Below are 6,000 nucleotides of genomic sequence, written 5' to 3' on the forward strand. Positions count from 1 at the left end.
TGGACATTAGAGTATAAATGTGGATGTGCACCATTCCATTGAAAGTACACCAATACATACAGAAAATGTTTCTTATTGCAGAACTAGATCATTCATTAACAATTCAAAATATCTCTGCCTAGTAACAGTATCATCCAATCTTTAAAGCATGATTATCCCACAAAAGGAGTCCCATTCACACACTAATCTCTGGCAGGTTGTGTTGTGTGACGTATATATTTTATCTGTGAAATACACAATATTCCATTTGAATTGGTAATGCTGTCAATAAAACACAGCTATTTCAAGTGTTTATACATAATTGTGACTCACCCTGTATTATGAGCTATGTTTAATACAACTACTGAAATCCAACTATCACTGGTCAATTTACTAAGTGGACAGCAAGAAGCAATGAATAAAGGTAAGACTGTAATAACTAGCAAAAGTATATGAATGAAAATATGGTAAGAGAGAAAGTAATAACACTTACAGAAAATTAGCAATGACAGATGTTACACATATAGCAATTAAAAAAAAAGTAATGTAGCAAAACCAATGATGTAATGCGTTACTAAATAACAAATTGTTATATAGTTTACTTATGGTGACAGGTTAAACAGAAGATAAGAACTAATGGTGGTAATCATACTAAAAAGTTATGAAATTAAGGCATAAAAACTATTAAAAAGCTACCACCTTTTCCATTATTCAGGCAATAAGTAATATCTTGTAAAATAATTAACATTTTACTAAATCAGCATTTTCCTTTTGTGAAACCATATTGCCTTTCTTTTATATTTTATTATCAACAGAAGATCCAAATGTGGAATCCACTATCTTTAATACCCCCCCCCCCAAAAAAAAAAAAAAAAGAAAGAAAGAAAGTGAATGGTAAGCTATCAACCAAAATCCTCCCTTCATTTTTTAAAAGCCTATCTGCCAATCTAACATTTTCCTTTAATATAGTTAAAATGTAATTATTGTTGATGTTAAAATATCCTGCCAACTTATTCTCATTAATACAATTTTTTATTTCTTTATATATTTTTAACCACTACTCTAGTATTTTCATACACTTCAATGTTCTCAATTTGTAACGCTTGTCCTCAATTTTTCCATTTAATTTTCTTTGTAAGCCATTTGGGCTTAAGTCTAAAATGTCTTTTTCTGTTCACAATATGAACTTCAGTTGTTTTGTACTTGCAGTAATTTGTAAGTTTCCAGCTTCACACAGCATCCTCAATTATCAATCAGTTCTAATTTACCTGAAATAGCTCTTTTCTCACAGCAAAAAATGAATTACAACCTCTATAATACAGTACTCAATGAATTCAAATGTTTCCAAACCTCAAACTTTTCAAACGATATCACCATAAGTGGTTAATATTATATTAAAAAGGACACTACCACTAAATAGTTCCCTACGTAGTTGATAAAAAAAATGGTCCAGTGCTAACTAAAAATATTAACAGTCATCTTCAATATCTGACTCAATACAATCCCATTTAATACCTCTAAGATCTCCAATAAAAAGAACCTTTTAATTATAAATATTTCTTATTTTCCTATAAAGCATCTAACCATCCTCCTGAATCTGATAGTGGCCTTGAGCAATTTTTTAATACTAATTTTTATATCTAAATCCCTTCTATCTTTAACATTTATATCACCACAGGGCATACTAGGAATGTAATTCTTTTAATCCTATTGATCACAGACATACTTTGATAAGATGTTTTCACTCTGAATCCAGTGATATATTGGTTTAAAAGGACTTTTAATTTTCATGAGAATATAAAATGCATGATCATGAAGGGATTAATATCTTCCAATTCAATTAACCACCCATTTCTTTCCAAATATTCTACCACTGCTGAAAAACATCCACCCAAAAATTTCATCATTGTTTTACAAGTCCAACCAAGTTCATGAAACCCATAACAATGCAGTCATCCATCTCAGCTGAGGCCCTACATTTATCTATTTTATTTATTATACTCTTAAAATATGAATAACAGCTGTTAAGCCTATGCCTATAATATGAGGATTTTGTTTTTATGAATTCAGTTTATACTAAGTTTATTTCCCATTCCAGTTCATGGATTCCACTTTTACTACTATTGGTCTAATCCAAATCATTCAATAACAATCAAATAATCTTCAGTGACTAAATTAGGTACTGTTATTTTAGAAAAACTTTCAAACCAATATCTTTTTCACCAGAATTTTATAACAGTTTAATGCTCTTCAGTAATTAAGTCTTTGCAAAAAAGACATTTCCTTTACTTTATCAGACATCAAATTCAAAAAAGATCCCATAAATTCATTCAACCAACAATTTTCAACCTAACATTTAGTCTTATCTAATTAGAACCTCTTCATCATATTTAAACCTTAGTAACACCCCAATAAAATTGATTTATAACCTATAGGTTTAAATTCATTTAACATCTTTTATATTTTTTAAGAAATTCATCTGATCTTATCTGCTCTATATTTATATTACTAACTTGAATATGTAATAAAAAAAATTCTCTTTTTACTGTTCCCTAAACAACATTACATTAAGGCAGGGGTTGGCAACCTATAGTCCGCCAGCCGAAATCATCTGACCCTCAGTCCCATCACAAAATATCACATCCACTCAGCCCATGGTTGTTCTAAAAAAAAAAATTCAAGTTTGTAACTTAATGTGGCTCACAGATATGGCCTCTGGCCTGTGTGGAAAGAGGTTGCAAAATCTGGCATTAAGGTCTTGGTGTTCTGACTGTGAAAAAGAGATTGCTGCTTTACGACAGGATTTGGATCACTTGCCAAGTGGCCAAATAACTGGTAGCCAACTATTAGTTATATCAAATATAAGCTGATGCATGTGGTTTATCATATTTGCATTATATGCATAATTTTGATGGAAATAGCCTTAACAATGTCAATAAATAAAAGAATCTTGGTGTTTTGGGTGATCAGTCTTATGCCATTCAAAGAGTGTGTTAGGATTTTAGGTTGTAGTTAGAGGAATACTGCAAGTCTAACCTCTGTAAAGGTTATCGTTTCATTGAATAAGTCACTTGCAAGACCTCATTTGGAATAGTCTGTTCTGTGTTGAACTCTCAGCCTTACTAAGGACAATGAATTGATGGAAAGGGATCAGAGGAAAGCTATGATGAGACTCAAGGTGAAAAGAATTGGTTAAAATTTCTAAAATTATTTTCTGTTGCAAAAAATAAAAGATGGAATTGATTTTGGGGTTTTAGGTTATTAAGAGAATTAGAAATATCAACGAATCATCTTTTTAATATGTAATGGTGAGAATTGTAGGACATGTATACATACATGTCTATATATATAAATATGGACAGGGTAGAAGTAATCTTTAGTTTAAATATATTTTTATTGCAGGGTGTTTGCCCTTTGGAAGGTGCAAGCTTCACACATGGTGAATTAGGTAAAGTCGAAGACTTTTATGGGAAGACTTAGAAAGTAATTGTACGTTCATGGTTGAATTTGCTTCTTAGCAGATGGCATAGGTAGTCTTGATGGATATAGACACTACTTTTTGTCTCTTAAATATTGAGCTATCAAGAGTATCACGGACTCCAATTCCTGTATAACATAATCTATTATAGTTCTTTTATCTTTTTTTCATTCTATTTACTATTATATCAACTTATCTACCCAAGGAATTGCTGACCACTACAACCTAACTATTACTATCTTAATACAATCATACCAACATCCCCACAATATCCCAATTGTTGAATAGATATGATTTTTCAAACTTTCTTATAATTCTTCTAAAAAGCTTGTATGCCCCAAATTTGTAATTTACATTACCACTTCTTTCATTTTAAACTATCAAATTGTTATCGATCTTCTTTTCCATGTCTTTCTCTTTGAAACTCTGTAAATCTTATCCCACCTGCAAAATACCTAACTTATTTTTCAAGGAAATAGTAACACCTTCAATCCTTGATTTTGATTTGGCTTCCTGTTTACAGTACACCTGAAACATTAACCTTCTGATACAGACAACCCCAACTATCAATTACTATATCTATTTCTAATTACCAATAAGCCTTAAAATTTGTGTAAAATCCATCTTAACAGTAGAGTTTTGTTTTCATTTTGCTGTTATACTGTTCATTTAAAATACAAAAGCAGAGGTGTGTAAAAATAACATTTCAGGATTATATTTTTGCTTCTCATAAAAAAAAAAGACGTATAAAGTGTCACTGTGTATATATATATATATTCTCTAAAACCTTATATATATAATGGTTCAGATAATTTTTCTTTCATTATCAAGTCAAACTACCAGTTCTGGTGTTGCATGAAAGATCTATTGAGCAGTGATTTATGGAAGAAAAAAACAACTAAACATAAATGCTTCTAATTTACAGTTTGGGTTGGAAAAACTAAAATAAATGTGACACATGAATGTCTGGAGTTAATATTGTTTTCATCACAAATTTTAAGCTTATTGGTTTATTAAATCTCATGGTTTGATAGCTTTAGGCTCCTTATTTCCAAGCATTTTTATTTATTCCACTTTTCTAAATTGTCCCTCGAAATTCTAAATACTTGCTCCATTAGTTTTATTTATACTAATTACAACATTAGAAATACTTTAACTTAAGTTCTTTTTACCTTTAATGCAGTATGTATAACACTGATATGGTGACACACACAAACTGCGTATTACTATTACTAAGGGTAGCATTATTAGTACTAGTAACAGCTGTAGTAGGGATATTACTAGACTAAATTGTAATTTGTAATGACTAAGATTGTACTAGTTAATACTACTAGCAGTTTCGAACTTGGAACTCACCATCTTTCCCTGATTTAAAAGATGTAGGCCTAAGTGCAATTTTTTATAAATCTATTATTACCGGGTTTATAATTTATAGCATATATAAAATATATTTGTGAAATTAAAGCCCAAAATATTGATTACTCAAAGTTTAATACAGCTTAACTACGTTCTACACGAAAACTCATTTTCACGGGATTACCTGCTTCTTTCTAATCGACAATGGTGTCCTCTAGCGAACAACACCTGCACTACTCTTCAATAACACTGGGTCTGCGAATTTAAAGTACATAAAAATTATTTTGGTATTAATAACGGATTTTCCGTAATTCAACTACGCATATTTCGAAAATAGTATTCATTATTTTCTAACGTAAGTATTGTTTTACAAATGTGAAGGAAAAACAACTTACTTCGATCAAATTATTATTTCGTTCACCACAACAAAACATTTTGGGACAACAGGGACCTACTGTTATATCTCAGTTGTTCAAAATTATAAACTAAATATTTTTTAAAAACTTAAAGCTAGCTTATACCATTCGTATACTTATCAAGCTATTTCTTAAACTCATTTATATGTACTGCCTCTACAACACCTGAAAGCAACTTTCCAAAGGCCAACCACCCTGTTAGAAAAATGAAACTGTCTCAGCCGAAAATAACTCCTACCCTGCCAAAATTTATATTTGTATTCTATAGGATTACTATTCTCACTTTTAAATATGAAAAAATATGCATAAACACTATCAATTTCATTTATTATGTTAAACTTCTCAGTCACCTCCTCTCTAATTCTTCTATTTGAAGAGAAAACAACTTGAGATATTTTAGCTTCTCTTGGTATGACAAACCTTTAATCCCAGGCACCATTATAATAATCCTTCTCCGAACTCTTTCCAGCAATTCGATATCTTTCCTAGAGTAAGGAGCCCAAGACTGAACACAGCATTCCAAATGTGACCTAACCTGTACCATGAAATTATAACCTGTTTAGACTTGTATTCAGTAATTCTGTAGACACAACCTAAAATCCTATTTGTTGTACCACTAATAGCAGCACACAACTTCGATAGCTTAAAAGACTGGTCAACCATTTCACAAGGATCCTTTTCTCTCGTTACATTGTGAAAGTTATTTCCACTCAAGTTAAATCCATTTTTTGAATTATGATAACCCACGTATGTTATCTTGCATTTATTATA

General features: G+C 30.7%; 1 protein-coding gene across 6 annotated transcripts in view; it reads right to left on the reverse strand.

The window, feature by feature from the left end:
• The window catches only part of LOC143239606 (H(+)/Cl(-) exchange transporter 3-like), a 102,435-nt gene extending 97,406 nt beyond the window's left edge, over positions 1–5,029 (reverse strand). For 2 of the 6 annotated variants that reach the window (XM_076480868.1, XM_076480861.1), the window contains exon 1: positions 4,630–4,739. The gene's annotated coding sequence lies outside the window, so the exon portion shown is untranslated. Of the gene's footprint in view, positions 1–4,629; positions 4,740–4,813 lie in introns of those variants that run through there. The other 4 variants (XM_076480860.1, XM_076480865.1, XM_076480867.1 and 1 more) reach the window with 4 other exon arrangements.
• Between the last annotated feature and the right edge of the window lie 971 nt (positions 5,030–6,000).

This window comes from Tachypleus tridentatus, chromosome 13, assembly GCF_004210375.1.
Source record: "Tachypleus tridentatus isolate NWPU-2018 chromosome 13, ASM421037v1, whole genome shotgun sequence".
NCBI classification, from domain to species: domain Eukaryota; kingdom Metazoa; phylum Arthropoda; class Merostomata; order Xiphosura; family Limulidae; genus Tachypleus; species Tachypleus tridentatus.